The sequence below is a fragment of the Hibiscus syriacus genome, unplaced genomic scaffold (assembly GCF_006381635.1).
Source record: "Hibiscus syriacus cultivar Baekdansim isolate YM2019G1 unplaced genomic scaffold, ASM638163v2 tig00116976_pilon, whole genome shotgun sequence".
NCBI lineage: Eukaryota > Viridiplantae > Streptophyta > Magnoliopsida > Malvales > Malvaceae > Hibiscus > Hibiscus syriacus.
In genome coordinates this window covers 1,131,280-1,154,799 of record NW_024063500.1, presented here as the reverse complement: position 1 = coordinate 1,154,799, position 23,520 = coordinate 1,131,280, and the positions used below count along the sequence as shown (strand labels likewise).

General features: G+C 33.7%; 1 pseudogene; it reads right to left on the bottom strand.

The window, feature by feature from the left end:
• Window positions 1-10,257: 10,257 nt before the first annotated feature.
• Window positions 10,258-15,077, bottom strand: LOC120192700 (annotated as a pseudogene).
• Between the last annotated feature and the right edge of the window lie 8,443 nt (window positions 15,078-23,520).

The following is a 23,520-nucleotide window of genomic DNA, read 5'->3' as shown; positions in this document are numbered from 1 at the left end:
GATTTCCATAATAATTGACCTCTCCCTCCTGCGGATTATTGTCCCTTACAGTAGCATAACTTGTAGTTGACGAAGTAACTACGACTCCACAATTTTGTGTCCTTCTTAATCTTTCACGAGATTTTGTGTGGAACCTGAACCCATTAATGAGGAAGGCATTATATCTTTTAACTATTCTATTCGGACCTTGAGAAAGCCATTTAACTTCTTCACTAATTTCTCTCCCACTCCAAACCTATTACACATGAATGGTGAATTAATTTGCATTGACGTCGATATAAAATGCAAGACGTATATAATTTATAAGTGTTCCGTAAGATTTAGTTGCTTACCGTATGGCCTAACCATTCATGAAAAGTTTCTGTGAATAACTTATGTAGCTCTCGCTGATTTAATCTTCGGGAGCGTGCTCGAGATCTCAATACTTCTTTAAACTCACTATAAAGAATATTATGTCGTTAAAAATTGATAAATATAAAAGATAAAGAGATTTCATTAGGATTGGGTCTGAAAGACTTGCGTGCGAAAGGGATCTATTGAATCGTGATGAAAAATAACATATCGGTGTGCTTGTACCCAAGACGTGTCATCTAAGTGTGCAATTTCAACTTTCGCTAATGGTTGACCATAACTTCCAAAGAAATAATGTTGAGGTAAGCCATCAGTACTTAACACATCATTTCGATTTGATCTATTCCATCTTGTTTCAACATCTTCCAAATATCTAGAGCAAAATGTCATACATTCATCTGCCAAATACCCTTCAGCAATTGATCCTTCCGGATAACGCTTATTACGACAATAATACTTCAACTTGCCCAAAAACCTATACACAAAATAACATACTACGTAAATACATTTGAGTGAGAGGTATAATCAGTAATAATTTGAAACGTGATATTCAAATAACACCTCTCTATAGGGTACATCTATCGATAGAAAACTGGACCACCAACTCTTGCTTCGTGAGGAGGATGAATTAGCAGATGCACCATAATTGTAAAGAATGAAGGTGGAAATATCTTCTCCAAGTTGCATAAAGTCAATGCGACTTGATCTTGTAGTTTATCAAGTTCTTCAACCATTAGAACTTTCCCACATATGACTTTCATTATATTAGAAAGTTCAATGATACAAGACGTCACCTTACTTGACATGCAACCACGAACAGCTACTGGCAGTAAATCTTGCATTAATATGTGATAATCATGTGACTTTAAACCATAAAGTCTTCGATCTTTAACACTGACACATCAAGAAATGTTTGATGCATACCCATCTGGGACTTTTATATCCTTCAACACCGTGCAAAACACCTTTTTTTCTTTCTTCGAAAGAGAAAAAATAGAAGCGGCAATAAATTTCTTCCATTTGGACGTAATTGTGGATGAATATCATGTCGAATTCCATGTCCACTAAGTCAAGTTGACTCTTAAGATTATCTTTAGATTTTCTGCCATCATTCAGAATGGTCCCAATAATACTCTCACAAACATTCTTTTCAATATGCATTACATCAAGATTATGTCTCAAAATCTGCTTTTTCCAATAAGGCAACTCGAAAAATATACTCCTCTTTTTCCACAAGTCTACCTCGTTTGGATCATCCTCTTCATCAGACTCATCAGCAGTTTGTTCGTCAACTTCAACCTCTTCATTGACTTGCTTTGCCTTTTTCTTTGATCGTGCACTACTTGGTTGATTCATCTTTCATAAGTAAAATTGATATTTTTGCAACATTCTGAATATTTGAGAGTCGGTTGTTTGGTCAGGAGCATTTCGAAACTCTTCATCACCATCAAACATATTCTTTTGACTTCTAAATATATGATTATCAGGTAACCACCGACGATGTCCCATATAAGAGAACTTCTTTCCATTAACCAACCACTTCGAACATGTTTCTACAGCACAACAAGGACAAGCGTAACAACCTTTGGTACTCCAACCCGATAAATTTGCATACGCGGGAAAATCATTAATTGTCCATAATAAAGTCGCGCGTAAATTAAAGTTCTCCTTCGTCAACACATTGTACGTTTCGACCCCTTCCCATAACTGTTTCAACTATGTAATTAGTGGCTGCATGTAAATATCAATATCATTTCCGGGGCCTTTCTCGCCGGAGATTATCATGGATAAGATGAAAGATGATTGTTTCATGCAAATCCAAGGAGGAAAATTGTATGGAACAAGTACAACAGGCCAAGTACTATACGAAGTACTCATGATTTTGAATGGATTAAACCCATCAGTTGCAAGACCAAGCATGACATTTCGAGGATCTCTCGCAAAACTTGGATACTTGTTGTCAAATGACTTCCAAGCTAAAGAATTCGCTGGATGCCGTAATAATCCATCATCGGTTCTGCCATCATGAAGCCACCTCATAAACTCAGTAGTCTTTGAGGACATAAACAATCTTTGTAGCCTAGGTATGAGAGGAAAATATCGTAGAATCTTAATCGGTTTCTTTCTTGATCGTGCTTGAGCTTCATCCTCAGTAACATTTTCTGCCTCCCTAATCATCCATCGAGATTTTCCACATACATGACAAGAGTCCTGATTTTTTCGATCACCCCAATATAACATACAATCATTCGGACAACTATGAATTTTGTCATATCCAAGACCCAAATCTTTTATCATTTTCTTCATATCTTTGCATGATTGAGGGATTTTTGCAAAAGGAAACACTTCTCCTAGTAACTCCAATAATTGCGTAAAGGAGTTACCAGTCCACCCTCCCAGGCATTTTAAGTGGAAAAGACGAATACAAAAAGAAAGCTTTGAAAACTTTGATCCCTCATAATGTTGTTCATTCATTTCATTCAGTAACTTGTAAAACTTTGCCGCTTATTCATTTGGCTCTTCAACACTTCTAATTCTTCCCATCTCAATGAAATCATTAACATCATTCTGACAATAATTTTCTGTAACATACGGCTGATGAGTGTGCATATTAAATGCATCTCGTAACATCCCTTCCATGTCATCTTCTCTAAAAGTTGGCTGGTGAGAAGGAGCAGGATAAGTTGAATAACTCGTAGAAGCATATCTATCTGATACAAACTCTATATGAAAGATCCATTTTCTATACCCCCGAACAAATCCAAAAATAACTAGATGCTCATACACAACTTCACGATTGTGCCAGTTAATATTAACACAGTTCTTACAAGGGAAAAGAATCATATTCTCTTGGCTTGCATTCAGAAAAGCTAAATTTAGAAATTTTTCGACCCCATTTCGATATTTGACGCTTACCCTTGAGAAATTCATCCAACTCTTATCCATTTCGTATTTCTGGAGTTTCAAATTCAAATGTTAATTGCTAATATTATAAATAACTTTAGAACCTAAACAGAAGCATTAAACTATCAGATATAGTCCATAATACTTGAACATAATATATAACTAATGACTCCTAAATTATAGAACTTTTAAATTGATAAACATTTTTTTAAGTTGATAACAATACTCTTTTGCTCCTAACATTTCATGCTCGATCATTTCATGCGACTACATAATGTACTACTTCACATGCCAATATTATACACTATACTCCAATTCCCCAATAACTTTTATATATATTGAACTTATGCAGAAAGGGTACATAAAATTCTCAGAGATTGAAAATTAAAAAACTAATTTTAACCTTGATAACATGATGAAAAATGAATAAATAACTAAAGAACTGGTTAAATGATAAATGAATAAAGAAATAAAGAACTAATTTTAACCTTTAAATGAAAACCAAAATTTCTTAAATTTAGGTTCATAACATTTAAAAAAGGAACTGGTTAAATGATAAATGAATAAAGAAATAAAGAACTAATTTTAACCTTTAAATGAAAACCAAAATTTCTTAAATTTAGGTTCATAACATTTAAAAAAGGAACTGGTTAAATGAAAAATGAATAATCTCTGGCGAGAAATAAAATAAATTGTTTCGTAACAATAGGAAAGTTCAGTTCATAATTACATGTGGGCTTTCGAGTTCATGCCATTTATTTTATGTTAGGTTTCACATGTTATGCTTTCTCTTCAGTTATTTAATATTTCCAGGTTCGTAATCCTATTAATATAATGTCACCCAACCCAATAGTCCAAAGGTGTATATGCTTCATATTCATTACATAGCAATTACTGGAATAGATCAATTCTTTCATAACCTATTTGAATTTAGCTAGCCAATAAGTCATAGTTTGCAGAGTTATCTGGTCAAATGGAATTTACCTAAAACATAAGTCATTGTATGACCTAAAACAGTCTTGTCGTACATGGTTTGAAAGGTCTAACAAAGGTGTAATTAACTACGGATACGGTCAGTGCTATTAGATCACACTTTGTTCTAGAAGGTTTCATCAAAAGGTAACAATGTTATCCTTACCGTTTATGTTGGTGACATTATCATAACAAGAGATTACTTTGATGAAATCAGTAAGCTAAAAAGTGAACTTCATGTTAACTTTGGATGCATAACAATACCTGAACTTCAGACTTTGGATGCAGTGCACTTTTATCTATGACTTTATCGACTTTGAACCAATTAACAAGTATGAGCTTGACAAGGGGAAGTCCACCCGTTATCTACAAAAAAGCTTGTAGGTTACTCAACTGATTCGATGCAGAATATTGGGAAAAACAAGAAATACGGAGAACAAAATACATATATAAAAAAAATACAGAATTCCTTGCATATTAGAATCCTTCAACACACTTAGCAACAATTTTGTTTGGTAAACAAAATGCTAAACCTTATTATTTTTCCTCATCGGAAGGTGAGTAAGAGCAATGGAAGTTTCTTATGGTAGCGTTTATATGTATATTGGTTTTTAGCACAAATGCAAGCTCAATTTTTAAATTTATAGTTCTTTTCTGCTCATGTACAGACCAAGGAAAGGGCATGGTGGTCCTTGGATCAAACTACCAAATATAACAGCCACATATGTTTATTTATTTATTCTTTTCGTGTTCTAAGGTTCACAAAATAGGTAGAGGTAGCGGCTGTCTTAATTTCTACCCAAAATGAGTAAATTAATAGATTAAGTAGAATTAAGATGAATAAATTAATATATTACGGGGAGAGTTGAGACAAGACTATCTTGATGATGTTTGTTTCCGAAAATAATCAAACATTGTAAGAAATTAACAGAGTGCAATCAGTGCACGCAACTAAACGAGTTCAGCCCTGTAAAATGAACTACCTAAACGCTAAAGTTTGGAGGAAAACCAAGGTATACCAATATAGTACACAAAACAAATATGTGATAACGATTACATTGTCTGACTACTTCTCAAGTGAAGAACCTAACTGCAGAAGATGTGGTGACCAAACTCGAAAGAAGGCCGACAATGAGTGCACTGTTATACGTGGTTGGCTCACCTTGCATCGAGTTGTTTCGTGGAATCGATGAATGTTTCAAATAATAATAACATTTAAATAGTGTTCTATTAAGAAAAATAAAATTCTAAATGCAACACAGTCCAATCAATTCTAATTTACTAGCATCGACCCTCAAAATGGACATATTTCTTTCCTGACTACCAAACGATATCATGAAACAAATTAAAATCGCTCAAACAATCGACTGTCCATTCATTTATCTCCTGAAACAATCGGTCAAAATGTTTATACTCAAACATACATTCAAAACATTAAATGGGGATCATACGTCCGTAACGGAGAACCAAACATTGCATGTTTAAATTCAAAATTTCATTACATAAAAGCATGAGAAATCCTAAACATAAGATGGTAAATCAATACCCATTTTTATTTCAGTGCAAAGAAGAGATTTAGAGAGTACCTGGCGTAAATGTAATGGCGTTGGTTTGGGTGGCTCTAGGTCGTTGGCTGCTTGTGGCTACGGAAGAAAGAAAATGAACTGATGATGGAGGGCAAGGCGGAGTTACTGAAATGACACTGAAAGGGGATACAGAACGCTTGGCTGAACGATGGTGAGAAAGAAATTAGGGCTCGGGCAAGAAATTTGATTTTGGGGTTTTTATAATACTTTGCGGCATTTGTAAACCAAACGCCGCTAATTGAAAAAATGCCACAAAATATTATATCTATTGCGGCATTTATCTAAAAATGCCACTAAGGGTACGAGTCTATAGCAACGTTTGTATAAAAACGCCACTAAAGTACTAGTCTATAGCGGCGTTTATATAAAAACGCTACTAAAGTACAAGTCTTAAGCGGCTTTTCATTCAAAACACCACTAAAGTACGAGTTTATAGCAGCGTTTAGATTCAAAACGCCACTAAAGTATGAGTATATAGCGGCGTTTGTATAGAAACACCACTAAAGTACTAGTATATAGCGGCGTTTGTATAAAAACGCCACTAAAGTACGATTCTATAGCGGCGTTTGTATAAAAATGCCACTAAAGTACGTACCTATAGCGGCGTTTATGGATACAAACACCGCTAATTACCTTTTATTTAGATAATATTAGTTGATTTTACATATTTCATTTCTAATGTACATCAACTAAATTGACTGATATATGTATAAACATTATATGGAGAAACATTAGTTGATTTTACATATTAACAACAACCATACATTTTAATTAAGATATAAGTTATGCATAAAAATACTTAGCAACAAAATACATTACAAGTTAGAAACATTAAAGTTATGCATAAACAGTCTTCACCATATTGTTCAGTAGAATTTAGTTGTGCTCATTCGTGGGGAAATGACGTAGGAAAGCTGTTTTCCTTGTTTGACGACATATCGTTAAGTTTTTCCTCCGTGTAAACTCTATATGGAGAAACTCTTCATCCATTTCACCAAATAAATCTCCTATCTCTGGTTCACCAAGAAGATTCCTTGCGTGCTTTAGTGCTTCACTTGAAACAAATAACGACCTTTCACCTATAGTATGAAACTTGATTGTAGGTGGCTTGCGAACTAAATAAAAATTAAAATAAATTTAAATAGATGATATAAATGTTTACTTGGAGTAACAGTAGAGGCAACTTCATCTTCATCGATGATAGATACTGCTTTTGCAATTGAAGATTCTTTCAATGCCACAGAGTTACCAAATTCAGTTCTAAACATTGGGTATTTATCCACTCCTCTATCATCATTCTCAATAAGCTTCGAAGATCCTATATGCATACAATCTATGAAATTTGATTGAGCGTAGAAAAACAAATTATAACGGCTGAAAGATGCATAGATTATTACCTTCAAGAAGGAGATCGACCATGGAAGGGTATGGAGCAATAGGAGTTCCTTTCGGGTCATCATCCAGTTTCGACGGTGAGACCGGACCGATATCCTCCCAATGATAATTTGATCCATCATCAGAGCAAATACGCCACTTAGACATTCCGTCGATGATAATTTATCTTACTCAAGGCAACACCTGCTCTCTTTTTCTTAAATACGTTAGCTTTTTGGGTTTTCCCCATTTTCGGAAGACCAAAAAAATGAAAAAGATCATTAATGATAAGAGGGATTAAACCGTGCAATTGTGTTATAGTTCGTCGGTGAGAGGCCCGATTTGGTCGCCGGGACATACAAACGACGACGTCGGTAGGAATCGTTTGAGAGCTATTGTTTTTCCAGAGAAGAAGCTTTTAGGGAAGAAGAGTTTAATTGATTTTAGGGTTCGAGTAGAAGAAAAAAAAGACTATATATTTAACATTTTGCGGCGTTTATATAAAAAAAAAGCCACTATTGATTACACTATTGTGGTGTTTGTTAAAAAACGCCACTATTGATTAAAACTATTACGGCGTTTTTCTAAAAACGCCACTATTGATTAACACTATTGCGGCGTTTATTTAAAAAGGCCACTATTTATTATCACTATTGCGGCATTTTAAGAATAAATGCCACTATATGTGGTATATATTACGGCGTTTGTGGTATAAACGCCGCTAATTTACCGATCTATTGCGGCGTTTTAGCTAAAACGCCACTATATGTTAAACTATTGTGGCGTTTGTGGTATAAACGCCGCTAATTTACCACTCTATTGCGACGTTTTTAACAAACGCCGCAATAAACCACCCTATTGCGACATTTTTTGTAAAAACGCCGCTAAATGTCAAATCTATTACAGCGTTTTTACAAAAAAACGCCGCTAAAGTATCAATTTGTGGCGCTACGATTGTAAACGCTGCTATATGTTTAACTTTTGTTGCGTTTTCTCTCCAAACGCATCGAAAAACGCCGCTACATATCAGTTTTGTTGTAGTGTGACAAGTAAGACCATTGAATACAATGCTAATCATTTTGCGAAGGCAACTAATAACTAGACTCCAATGTAATAGTTTGTAATTACACATTCATGATATATTTGGATAATTATTCTAATTAGTAAACTGTATTTAATTTAATATGTTTATATAATTAAAATTATTTTATAATAAAGTATAATTATGATTACAATTAAAAATAAAGAAAACAGTTATCTAAAATAAATTTATTATAAAAACAAATAAAATTTTAAAATTAACAATATTTTTTTATATAAATTTAAACTTGTATGTTTGCATTCGATTTAAACTTTAAGTTTATTTTATTTGGATATTGAGTTTGAAAAATAGTAAACAAACAAAAATCTCAAAATCAAACCGAATTAAAAACTAATATTTTTATTCAGTTCGATTTAATTTGTTAAAAAACAAAAAATACGATTTGATTCATTTTTATTAAAAAATTAAATAAAATCAAATCGAATGCAGCTATAAGGGTGAGTGGGAGAGACAAGGGTAGGTGAGGTCCCTCATCCCCTTCACGTGCACCACCGGCCCACCCTTATCCACGCGCAATTGTCCCATTGTGTGGTCCAAAAATCTCACTACTCTCCTAACAAAATGTTATATGTTTATCCACTAATATCATCCATCAAATCAATTTTGGCCAGTCAACGGGGCACACCTTCCTCCTCAATTTTGCTACCCTTAGTCCCTTACCCTTAGCCTTTTTGCTTCCTTTGGCTTTGGGTTACCCATTGTGGCTCATCGTATATAACTTGTTTAACATAATAAACAAAAGAAGAAAAACCTTAAACTATATCATCTTATTTAAATAAATTTATACTATTATTTAATATACAAATAATATATAATTTATGTTACATAATTTCGTTAGTGAAATTCTATTATTTATAAATTATGAATTTAATATTTATGTTTTAATTTAGACAATTTTAATTTTTATAATTTTAAAATTTTAAATTTGATAAAAAAAACAGTTCAAAGACAACATGACTAAATTACAAGAATAAAAATATTAACTTGGATAACAAAATTAAATCTACAACTTTCAAATACTATAAGAACCAATAGTAAATTTGACTTGATAGAGCCAACATTATCATTTAGATCAATATCGAAATTCGAAAACTATAGACTAAAAGTGACCATATTAGATTATATAGAGGCACGATCTGTAATGCAAGGACTAAGAGTAGACTTTGGGAAATAAAATTACAATTAAAATAAGGACAAAATAAAATGATTTATATTTTTTTAGAAAATATTTCAAATTTCTTAAACAAGCCCAAACTCAAAAAGTTGAAAGTGATCCAAATCAAAGATACATTTTATGTAGTTTTAAATTAGGGTTGCTAACAAGTCGAATCGAGTTTGAGTATTATTAAGTTCGATTTGATTTAAAAAGTGTAAAAGTGAGTTTATTTCGAATCTAAAATTCACGAGCTTAAAATTATTAAGCTCGACTCGAAATCGATTTAAAAAATTGAAACTCGACTCGAGAACTTAAAATTTTCAAGTTCAACTCAAAATAAAAAATTGAAGCTCGAGCTCGAATAAACTTAAACTCGAAATATTTTAAGACTTAGCTCGATTGAAGCTCAAACTCGAACTCGTACCTGAATCTTAAGTATATAAAAGCCTTATATTATATATATATATATATATATATTAGTAACTTTGATTGAGTCAATCTCAAATAACTCACAACATATCTCATCTTATTTACGGCTCTAGTTTGAACAAGGAAAGGGTGGCATACACACTAAACCTGGCTAGTGGCGTTCCATAAAATACTGGGGTCGCATTATGAGGAGGTGTTAGCTCCATGGTGAAGCTGCCCTACATCCATGCCGAAGCAACTATTATTTGATATTTGAGGTAGAAAATTTTTATTCTACAAAGGAGTTAATAAATCATTACATATTCTTAAATTAAAATTTTATAAAATAAACAAACAAAACATATAAGAATATTTTAATTTTAAATGTGAAATTAAAAACTCGATCATCTATGCATCTCCATGCCATAGCTTTTATCAGGGCCACCACCATCGTCGTCACTTGTTTGATCAAGTGCCATTAATTCTTCCTTATACTTAATGCTATTCATTCTAGTCTTCACAACCTTTCCTTCGCTGCCGTTCGCTTTAAGCATATAAACCACTTCCTTCATGACCGGCCGCTTCTCCGGTTTGCTTTGCACACATAGACAAGCGACACCGATGGCTCGATTCAATTGGTTTTCATCGAAATTTCCTCCAAGTCTCGGATCAACGAGGTCTTTAAACCGCCCTTTAACTATAAACGGCTCGGCCCACTCGGTTATAGTCCTCTTCATGCCACCAGGCAACTTTTCTATAGGCTTTCTCCCCGTGAGAAGCTCAAGCAAGAGAATACCAAAACTATAAACATCGCAACTGTCGGAAACCTTTCCCCACATGGCGTATTCCGGTGCAAGGTATCCTAAAGTACCCTTAACACGAGTCGACATGTGGCTTACGCCTTCCGGAATTAACTTCGCGAAGCCGAAATCGGCGACAAGAGGTTCGTAATCCGAATTGAGTATAAAATTGCTTGCCTTGATGTCTCTATGAATGATGTGGGGCGTTACCTCATGGTGCAAGTACCTAAACGATATGAACATTTTTATGTATGGTATGACTCAATAAAAGCTAAAGCTAAACTTACGATATGCCTTCTGCAGAACGAATTGCGATCTTCATTCTCTTTGGCTAGTCTAATTGAACCTCACCGGCAACTTGGTCATGCAGGTGAGACAGCAGGCTAAGATTCGGCATGTAATTGTAAACGATGAGCCGTTGATCGGTCCCAACACAGTAACCCCTTAGACCCAACAGATTCTTGTGCCTGACCCTTCCGAGAACCTCAACTTCAACTGCAAACTCCATTTCAGCTTTTGAAGTCATGGATTTCAACTTCTTAACAGCTATATGCAAACATAATATTCAAGAAAAAAAGCTTTTAGGCATGGTCAACGATGGACCTGGTGGGATTTTCCGCCTTTTAAAAATTTCAAATTATCGTATAATTTACATATTCATAAGATTACCTGGAGACCATCACTGGTTTTACCCCAGTAAACACTGCCGAAGCCGCCTTTTCCGAGCTTGTTATCGTCAGAGAAGCCATTGGTGGCGGTGAGCAACTCTTTGTATGTAAACATTCTTCATGTTGTATTCCCCGGAGTAACCACACTTACCCTACAAAAACCATGGCTAAAACTATTCAGCATAATCTAATCACTATGGAAATTAAGATGAGCAGTGATTTTTGCATACCCTTCATCTTCCTTGGCCGAACCACAGCAACTGATGGTTGATCCTATAGATTTTAGGTTATGGAGTGTTTGAGATTCGGAATTGGTGGTTTTGGGTTTTTAAAAACAGAGTTGAAGGCGTTTCAGAAATTTGTCAACATGTGGCCGAGCGTAGGGGCCGCCTGTTGCCGGCTTGCGACTGTCATATATAAGTTCCAGCTTCAACGGATTTAACTAAACGGAACATCTTTATTTGATCAATCACCCCTTATTTAATTTATGTTTGATCATTTAATAAAATTTAATGACTTCAATATCTATGATAACATCAAATAGAAAGTATACGGTAAATGCAGCACTCAAATTATAATAACAAACATATCCTTTATTTTTTCAGTTTTTATAATTTAAGGTCCCGTATTTTTTGTTGGTGTTAAAACTATATGTTTATGATGTCCTAAAGAACTCATTTATAGCATTAAATTAAATAAATGAAATATATTTGGAAATGTATCGATTTCTTCATTGCACAAGTTATGGTTCTTTGTCCTTTGTTTTCTTTTTCGTCCAATTTTGTTTAAGCATTTAGTTGTTATAAAATTAATTCTAAACTCTTATCCAATTATGCTACTTGGCATAATTAAGAGGTTAATCAAAGCGTTTTATTATTAATCTATCTCCGCTTATCGTCGGGTAGTTGTTTTTCTATTGGCAATTTGGTATGAAATGTTTTATATTTTTTTCTTTTTGTCATTCTTTTCAAACTTTACTCTTTATCCAACAAATCAATTTTAATTAAGTTAAAGTATACAAATAATCCTCTAATTATATGACGTTATTTTATTTAATTCTTAAAAGTTACAATGCACGCCTTGTACATATAATTGTTTGAACATATCATCTCTAGGGAGAACAATATTTTTTTTACTATTGAAATCACATTATGAATTCGGTTTTCTGATAATGTTGAATAAAAAAAAAAGGGAAAAGAGAAGAGTAATCAAAATCTCGCTTTCCACTGCGTGACTCTTTCTGAAAGCATCCAATGATTGAAGTATTTTAATACTGAAAATGCAATTTAATTTATAAAATCAAACAATTCAATATTTTTACAAAAAAAATACATTTTGATATATATTCAAAAAATTGTCACGTTGCTTCTTAATTGGAATATCATTTTGCAGAGGTAGTAGGGTTGAACGACATTGATATTATCACTCTCCACTGATCATTATTCATTACAGACTGAAAAGGCATCCCTTTTATTTCCAGAACTGTCCAATGCTTCTTGCTCAAGTTTTGTTTCCATGGCTCCCCATCCATCTGCATAAACGACTCTTTCCATTCTCCGCCTCTTAGCTCCATTCTTATTTCTGCAGCCTGCAATATATATGCATAGAGTGGTTAATAAAGCCATCTCGGATATTTTCGGGGCTTTGAGTGAAAACTCAAAATGTGAAAAGCATATCAAAATGTTTATATACTCGTATTAGACATTTACACCCGAGTTCAAGTAACATTACTTCTTCCCTAAGGCGCATCAGAGCCAATCTTTTGTGTGCATTACAAGAAACCAGGTACGGTAGAGGAATACATTTTGAGTGTTTAAGAGCAACTTGCCTGGAAACTTTTGCTAGTTACTGGTTTTTCACGTCAAGGGTAACAGCTTCTACAATCATATGTTGAACCACCATTTGACAAATTATGATAAAGAAATAAGCAAGTTACAGTACCTGTGCAATGTGTTTTGCTGATAAGAGATCCACCATTGTTGGAAGCGTAGGTGGATTCTCGGTAATTTATATAACTCAAAATGTCATTGATACGAGGTAAAAATACATTACAGCAATATTACCTTAATATTCCAATATTACAACACTAGTTGCGACTTGTTTACAAACACAACCTCGCTATTCTAAGCTTTGCTATGCTTTACTAAATTCTCTCATAGCTTTTCTAAGATTTCAATCATATTCCTAAGCTTTGCTTCTTTCATCATAGCCAATGAAAATACATTTTTCTCCTCTGTCATCAAGCTTCTTTCTGGTCAGTTCAGGAACGTGGGCTTATGCGATGCATCCAAAAAATCTTGAGGTATCCAACTCCTGGTTTATGTCCACTCCATGCTTCGTTTGGCGTCATATACTTCACACTTTTTGTTGGACATCTGTTCAATAAGTAAACTGCACATCGAACTGCTTCAACCCATAAATTTCTCGATAGTTGCTTGCATTTTATCATGCTTCTTGACATGTCCAGGATTGTACGGTTCTTCCTTTCGGCAACTCTATTTTGTTGTGGCGTGTATCTGGCTGTCAGCTGATGGATGATGTCATGCTCTTTGCAGAATTCTTCAAATAACTTTGATGTATATTCGCCTCCTCTATCTGATCTGAGTGTCTTCAAATATTGACCGCTTTGTTTTTCCGCCATTGCTTTAAATTCTTTCAATTTTTCCAGCGCTTCTGACTTTTCTTTCAAGATATAAATCCAACATTTTCTACTAAAATCATCAATGAAAGTTAGGTAGTACCTGTTACCTCCAAGCGATGCTATGTCAAAAGGACCGACTATATCTGTGTGTACTATCTCCCGCGGTCTTCGGGCACGCCAGGATCTACCAACTTCAAAGCTTTGTCTATGTTGCTTTCCTTTTATTCACATAATTGATTTGGAGGATTGATCACTGGTAATCCTTTCACCATGCTTGTTTTTGATAACATCTTCAAACTAGAAAATCCAAGATGTCCATATCTTAGATGCCACAGCCATGAATCATCTTTGATCGCGGTCTTCATGCACTTGACTTCTCCCGACTCGATATCAATTGTAAAGAGACGATTTCGAGTCATATTAGTTTGAGTTGTCAATTCTCCTTCTTTATTTTTGATGGCAAGCGAGCTATTCTTCATTTGCACTTCATATCCTTTTTCCAGGAGTTGACCAAGACTGATGATATTGTTTTTCAAAGCAGGTACATAATAAACATCTGAAATGTATTTCTTTTCTCCATTTCTCTAAGTAATCATGACTTCGCCTTTTCCTTTTATTTCTGCGTGCGAGTCATCTCCGAACGATGCTCGCCCATGGACTGTTTCATCTAATTTCACAAACAGTTCCCTTTGACCACACATATGATTACTGACACAATTATCAAGATACCAAATATTTTTCTTGAATTCTTCATTTCCTTTCTAAGTGAGGAATACATGAGATTTTTCAATTTTTTCTTCTTCAGCTGCTGCTACGTTATTTCTTTCTTCTTGTTTAGGAGTAAATCCACAGTCATAACTATAATGACCATACTTATTGTAATTATAACATTGTACATGGAATTTATTTCCTTGTTCATATCTGCCTCTACCTCGGCCTCTGAATCCTCTTCCACGACCTGAAGTTCGATTGTTTTCACTTATTTGAACGGTGCTATATGATTGACCACCACGTCCACGAGTTCCTCGTCCTCCTCTGTATCTACCACGATAACCACCACGATTTCCTCGACCTCGTGTGTAGCTGCTGCTAGCTTCTCCTTCGTTGACATTCATCTTGCTTTGTAGAGCTTGCTCCAAATTTTCTGAATCTTCATTTTGTTTCATTTTCTGCTCATGGGCTTGAAGTGAACCCACAAGCTCATCAATCGAAATTTGAGATAAATCTTTCGATTCTTCAATTGCCACTACCACGTAATCAAATTTTCTTGTTAATGATCACAAAATTTTTTCCATCACTCTAACATCGTCGAGTGATTCGCCATTTCTTTTCATTTCATTTACGACCGCTTTCACACGGCTAATATAATCATCGATGTTTTCTGTATTTTTCATTTTTAACATCTCAAACTCAGCTCTGAGAGTTTGTAAGCGTACATTTTTTGCTTTTTCGGCACCTTGTAGAGATTTTTACAGAATCTCCCATGCTTGTTTTGCGGTCTTCGCATCAGAAATTTTTTCAAAGGTAGATTCGTCTATTCCTTGAAAAATAAAGAACAATGCTCTTTTGTCTTTTTTCTGGGATTCCTTCAATACTTTCTTTTCTTCATTGGCCAAGGCTACTTCTGCTGCTGCATTTTCAGGCTCGGTGTAACCATCCTCGATGATATCCCAACAATCTTGACAGCCTAGTAACGCCTTCATTTGAATGCTCCAATTTCCGTAATTCATCTTTGTTAATCTTGGGATTTGTGGTTGAATCATGTTGGCATCTTCTCCACCACGTTGAACTCGAACCAAGCTCTGAGGCCACTTGTCTTCTCCAATCGATTCTTATTTCTTGGCAAGTGCACGCTGCTACGGCTATGTATTATTCTTTGCACTAAATTAACTCCACATTTTTGTTCTTCACCTGCTCTCGTATAAAGTGATACTTTGTATCAATATGCTTGCTTTGGCTATGAGAGACTGGATTCTTGGCAAGGGAAATTGTAGACTTATTGTTGACATAGATTGTAATTGGTTCTTCTCGTGCAAAATATTCTTTAACCACATTGCTTGAAATTATTACCTTTTTGGTAAGAGGATTATATAATCTGTCTGAAAGTGGTCTCATTGTAACATCCGCAATACCGGGTTAGTGACCAAATTGTAAAGTTTCAGAATTTGGTGACTAAAGTATAAGAATGAAATAGTTCAATGCTTATTGGATATATATGATGAAGGTTAATTAGTAATTATAAAAGGAAATTAAGGGTTAAATGGTCATTTGACCAGAAATATTTTTATATTCCTTTTTAAGGGTAATATAAATGTGGGATATGTGAGAACCATCCAGAGTGCTCTTCTCCTTTCTTCTTCTTCATACGTGGGAGAGTAAGGCAAAGGTAAGTTTAATTTCAGTTGGTTAATTCTTGAGTTTTAAGCTTAGTTTTGATTCTTTGGGTATTAAATAAGCTTAAGGAAAGCTTATATGGGATTTAAACAATAAGATAAAGGAATTATGAAGGAATTTGCCATATGAGTTTTAAGATGAAATTTTGATATGGTATGGTTGTTGAAGTTTTATGGATGAATTTGACTTGTCATCAATCTAATTAAGAAGTATGAAGTGTTAGAATGGGAATTAGAACACATTGAAAATTTGGTATGATTTTTGAATCTTATATGGATGATAGGATTTTGAGGTTTAAGATGAAATAAATGAATATAGATTGGTTTAAGTATGTGTACTAGAGTTAAGAATGAAAAGGGGATGATATATGAAGTGTTTGAGAGAAAATGAAGTAATTTTCGGGCTAAAATATGATTTCTGGGCAAGGGGAATCGGTACCCATTCAAGGGGAACCGATACCCCTTCAAACGAACAACATTTCCATAATGTCATTAAGGAATCGATACCCCCATAGTAGGGAACCGATTCCCCCTAAAGGAAAAATATGTATATTGGTTTAATAAGTTTGTTTAAATTGCTAGTATCCAATTACAAGGTGTAGGTATTTAATGATTGCCTCAAAATGTACATTTATGTAGATTCTACGCATAAAGCAATTTCGGAACGTTTGGCAAGTAAGATCGATCAAGGGGAAATATAAGAGATTGGAATTTACTAGTGAGGCCAGGTGAGTGCATATTCAATAGTATACGATGTGCGATGGGAATAAGACTTGCGATGAGTCTATTTCCTAAAGTGTTACACGTGAATTCATGATTAAAGGCATGAGTGGAATATGCATGTATGTATGCTTGATTATATGGATTGATCTGTTCTTTTATGTGTTAGATGATAAAGTATAAGTAATTACATAAGAAAGATTATGAAGTTATATGAGAAGATTAGAGGAGTTATATGAAATTGATTTAAGTAAACAGATTAGATTATATATATAAAGAAGTAATAGAAGTGAGATGTGTTTATAAGTCTGCCATAGATGAATATGAATATGAATTATAAGAGTGCTATATGATTTATATTAGGATAAATCGTGAGGATATATATATATCTAAGAGAAGGCATAAGAGTAAGATATAAGCAATGTGACTATAAGTATATGTACTCTAAGTGATATGACTTATAGGTATTTCTATTATAATGTTACATGATATGTTATGTATGTTAAATGAATTATGTGATGGTATAAGAAATGATATGAAATATATATATGTGAAAACAAGTATATGTTATGAGATAGGACCTATGACTATAAGCTACGTGAAAGTGTTCTAGGTGTTTCTATATATTATATGAAGTATATGATCTTATGTGAATAAGATATGATAAGTATGTTTACATGAATAAATGTGATTGGGTGAGAAATGATAGAATTATATGAAAACATGATATACGTGACATGTGAATTATATGGAAATGATCTACGTGTAAGTGAACTACGTGACTATGTGATAATATGAAAAGAAGCTATGTGATACGTGATATGGGAAAGTGAATTACAAGTTTATGTGAATATTTGAAATGAAATAAATGATAACGCCCATGTTATGTGTCATGAGAGCTAGGGGTATAGTTGGCATGCCAAGAGTCGAGGGTTTACCTATGTTCTACGGAACATATGGACAGTTTTACCTATGTCTTTCGAGATATATGGACAGTATACCTATGTTCTAAGGAACATATGGACAGTTTACCTAGGTTCTTCGGGACCTATGGACAGTTACCGAGGATCTTTATGACCTCTGGATAGTTACCGAGGATCTTTATGACCTCTGGATAGGTCATTCGGGACATTTATATGAGCTGTGATGACAGCATAATGGTGCACAACCTCAATAGACTCACATATCTACAGTTCTCACAGGTGTACATGGGCTAATCAAGAGATATAAACAAATGATATGATGTTGTGTGTGTATAGTGTTTGATTGAAAAGGTTAAGCATAAAAGTATGTGATTACATGATAAACTGCTAATGATGATTTATGTGTATGTATGTATTTATTGTTAATTAATCTGATATAATTTTACATGATATGAGGAAGTCATGTAATTTGGTATAGTATGATAGAACAGAACATGCATATATTGATATATGTTATAAAGTGCATTATAAGTTTTTATGCCTCACTAAGTCTTCGACTTAGCGTGTGATTGTTTCACACGTAGGTTTCGCGAAGAGTAAAGAGGAATGCGGAGCAAGACAGGTCAGTTTTCCTTACCAAATGTCAGATCAGAAAATATAGGTACTGTTTATAGAGTGTAGTTGGCATGTAGTCTAAAGATATAAATTGTATGAACTCTGATATATTTTGTAAACGTTTTGAATAAGTTAAATGTTATCAAAGTTTTTAAATCACTCACTATTTGATACGAATAAATGTTTGAAAAGTCAATGTGACACTTCGGACTCGTATCCGGGTTGGATACGGGTTGGGGGTGTTACATTTAATGGTATCAGAGCTATGGTTTAGCCGATTCTCGGCATAAACCGAAGTCCAAAGTGTCATAAAGGGTGTACATGCCAACATAGATTGAAAAATTTCTGATCTGATAGTGTAAAGAATATGTTGTCTTGCTAATAGAATAAGAATAGTTTAATACAGTAGAAATCCGATCGTGATAATTTTGAAGTAAGTGAAAGGTGATATTCCTGATTGTGATAGCTATTCACCTGCCCTGGCCAGGCAGGATGAAGAGCGGACACCTCAGGAAATGCCTAGTAAGATCAAAAGTTGATTTCAGAAAGCTGAAATCATATCTGAATAATGATAGAAAGTTTTCATCGTTTAGAATCGAAAACACGATATAGAGTAGTTTTGTTATTATGTGGATAAAATAGAAGATGGTGAACGGGTGTCACCATAAGAATGTTAAAAAGATCTAATGACGTGATGATTACGTATAGAAGAACTCAAGGATAAGTGCATCAGTGACAAACATATAAGATGTATAAGTCAGAGCTTATGAGTTTGAAACAAAGTGATAGTATTGCGCATAAACAAGAGTATGTTTATGATAAGGGTTTGCAGTTAAGATGGAAAGAGTTAGCATTGGCTAACAAGAGTATGTGATAAAAAAAATGTACTGGGATTATAAGATTATAAGATATTGTCAGGATATGATAACCAGATCTGCAATGGATCTGGATATAGTTGCATATTTGGATCATAGTAATGTGGTATAGTAAAGGAAAAGGAAGTAAGAATTTGTATATTTAAGTAAAGCTGAGGATTGATAAGAAGAGTTTGAGAATGTGTATATCAATGATCAGATTATAGGACACAGGAAGTCAGAATGTTGAGTTTGAGCAAAAGAAATTTCAGGATGTATGAGAATAGAGGTGAAATTGATAAGTTGAGTAAGAGAATTTTGAAATAATTTAGATTGGAAAGGATGTCTATGATTGGTATAATAGGGCTTGTGCCCTAGATTGAATGAAAGTTATTATATAGCTGTCAGAGTAAAGGTGCTAGAGTTATAAGATTGGAGGAAAGATAAAGTGGAGTTAATTGATTATGATGTGAATTTGAATATAGTTGTATATTCTGAGCAGATAGCTATGATGTAGAAACTGAGATAAGTATTTGCATGGAACCTTCAGGAAGGAAAATACAAGTATAAGAAATGATAAAGAATGAAGTTATGTATAAGAAATGGGTTATCAGAGTAATGAGGATGCAATGAAGATTGATACATAAAGATGAGTATAAGTGATAAGACAAGAGTCTGTGAATATGAAAGGAAATATATGATTTATGTATAAGGAGGAAGGAATAAAGAAATGAAAGGGATTGATTTAAAAGAATCAGATACAATAAATATGGAAGTACAGAGGACAATTTTGATATAGAAATAAGACAAGTGTGCAAGGTAATGTGAAAATTGTTTGACTCCTTAAAGTATATGTTTAATCACATTGAGGAAGATTTAAAGTTGTGTTTTGGTCAAACGATGATGAAATACAAGTTTGGTATGGTTATTGTTGATATGATAAGCAACAGAAGATGATTGTATAAACGAAAAAGATAGTCGGAAAACTAAAGGATTAAAAAAATAAGTTTCTGATGATGATAAGAAAGAATAAGTCAGGGAAGCAACATAAGAACATTAGAAGATATGTTATTACTAAGATGTTCAGTGAAAAATTCGAGGACGAATTTTCTTAAAAGGAGGGGAGATTTGTAACATCCGCAATACCGGGTTAGTGACCAAATTGTAAAGTTTCAGAATTTGGTGACTAAAGTATAAGAATGAAATAGTTCAATGCTTATTGGATATATATGATGAAGGTTAATTAGTAATTATTAAAGGAAATTAAGGGTTAAATGGTCATTTGACCAGAAAGATTTTTATATTCCTTTTTAAGGGTAATATAAATGTGGGATATGTGAGAACCATCCAGAGTGCTCTTCTCCTTTCTTCTTCTTCATACGTGGGAGAGCAAGGCAAAGGTAAGTTTAATTTCAGTTGGTTAATTCTTGAGTTTTAAGCTTAGTTTTGATTCTTTGGGTATTAAATAAGCTTAAGGAAAGCTTATATGGGATTTAAACAATAAGATAAAGGAATTATGAAGGAATTTGCCATATGAGTTTTAAGATGAAATTTTGATATGGTATGGTTGTTGAAGTTTTATGGATGAATTTGACTTGTCATCAATCTAATTAAGAAGTATGAAGTGTTAGAATGGGAATTAGAACACATTGAAAATTTGGTATGATTTTTGAATCTTATATGGATGATAGGATTTTGAGGTTTAAGATGAAATAATTGAATATAGATTTGTTTAAGTATGTGTACTAGAGTTAAGAATGAAAAGGGGATGATATATGAAGTGTTTGAGAGAAAATGAAGTAATTTTCGAGCTAAAATATGATTTATGGGCAAGGGGAATCGGTACCCATTCAAGGGGAACCGATACCCCTTCAAACGAACAACATTTCCATAATGTCATTAGGGAATCGATACCCCCATAGTAGGGAACCGATTCCCCCTAAAGGAAAAATGTGTATATTGGTTTAATAAGTTTGTTTAAATTGCTAGTATCCAATTACAAGGTGTAGGTATTTAATGATTGCCTGAAAATGTACATTTATGTAGATTCTACGCATAAAGCAATTTCGGAACGTTTGGCAAGTAAGATCGATCAAGGGGAAATATAAGAGATTGGAATTTACTAGTGAGGCCAGGTGAGTGCATATTCAATAGTATACGATGTGCGATGGGAATAAGACTTGCGATGAGTCTATTTCCTAAAGTGTTACACATGAATTCATGATTAAAGGCATGAGTGGAATATGCATGTATGTATGCTTGATTATATGGATTGATCTGTTCTTTTATGTGTTAGATGATAAAGTATAAGTAATTACATAAGAAAGATTATGAAGTTATATGAGAAGATTAGAGGAGTTATATGAAATTGATTTAAGTAAATAGATTAGATTATATATATAAAGAAGTAATAGAAGTGAGATGTGTTTATAAGTCTGCCATAGATGAATATGAATATGAATTATAAGAGTGCTAATGATTTATATTAGGATAAATCGTGAGGATATATATATATCTAAGAGAAGGCATAAGAGTAAGATATAAGCAATGTGACTATAAGTATATGTGCTCTAAGTGATATGACTTATAGGTATTTCTATTATAATGTTACATGATATGTTATGTATGTTAAATGAATTATGTGATGGTATAAGAAATGATATGAAATATATATATGTGAAAACAAGTATATGTTATGAGATAGGACCTACGACTATAAGCTACGTGAAAGTGTTCTAGGTGTTTCTATATATTATATGAAGTATATGATCTTATGTGAATAAGATATGATAAGTATGTTTACATGAATAAATGTGATTGGGTGAGAAATGATAGAATTATATGAAAACATGATATACGTGACATGTGAATTATATGGAAATGATCTACGTGTAAGTGAACTACGTGACTATGTGATAATATGAAAAGAAGCTATGTGATACGTGATATGGGAAAGTGAATTACAAGTTTATGTGAATATTTGAAATGAAATAAATGATAACGCCCATGTTATGTGTCATGAGAGCTAGGGGTATAGTTGGCATGCCAAGAGTCGAGGGTTTACCTATGTTCTACGGAACATATGGACAGTTTTACCTATGTCTTTCGAGACATATGGACAGTATACCTATGTTCTAAGGAACATATGGACAGTTTACCTAGGTTCTTCGGGACCTATGGACAGTTACCGAGGATCTTTATGACCTCTGGATAGGTCCTTCGGGACATTTATATGAGTTGTGATGACAGCATAGTGGTGCACAACCTCAATAGACTCACATATCTACAGTTCTCACAGGTGTACATGGGCTAATCAAGAGATATAAACAAATGATATGATGTTGTGTGTGTATAGTGTTTGATTGAAAAGGTTAAGCATAAAAGTATGTGATTACATGATAAACTGCTAATGATGATTTATGTGTATGTATGTATTTATTGTTAATTAATCTGATATAATTTTACATGATATGAGGAAGTCATGTAATTTGGTATAGTATGATAGAACAGAACATGCATATATTGATATATGTTATAAAGTGCATTATAAGTTTTTATGCCTCACTAAGTCTTCGACTTAGCGTGTGATTGTTTCACACGTAGGTTTCGCGAAGAGTAAAGAGGAATGCGGAGCAAGACAGGTCAGTTTTCCTTACCAAATGTCAGATCATAAAATATAGGTACTGTTTATAGAGTGTAGTTGGCATGTAGTCTAAAGATATAAATTGTATGAACTCTGATATATTTTGTAAACGATTTGAATAAGTTAAATGTTATCAAAGTTTTTAAATCACTCACTATTTGATACGAATAAATATTTGAAAAGTCAATGTGACACTTCGGACTCGTATCCGGGTCGGATACGGGTTGGGGGTGTTACACTCATTGGCTATGATGAAAGAAAAAAAACTTATAAATATGACAACACTACAAGACTTCAACACTAGGTGCGGCTAGTTTACAAACACAACCTCGTTATTCAAGTTTTACTAAGCTTTACCCTCTCTCATAGCTTTGCTAAGCTATCTCAAATTTTCTCTAGTTTTTCTATGA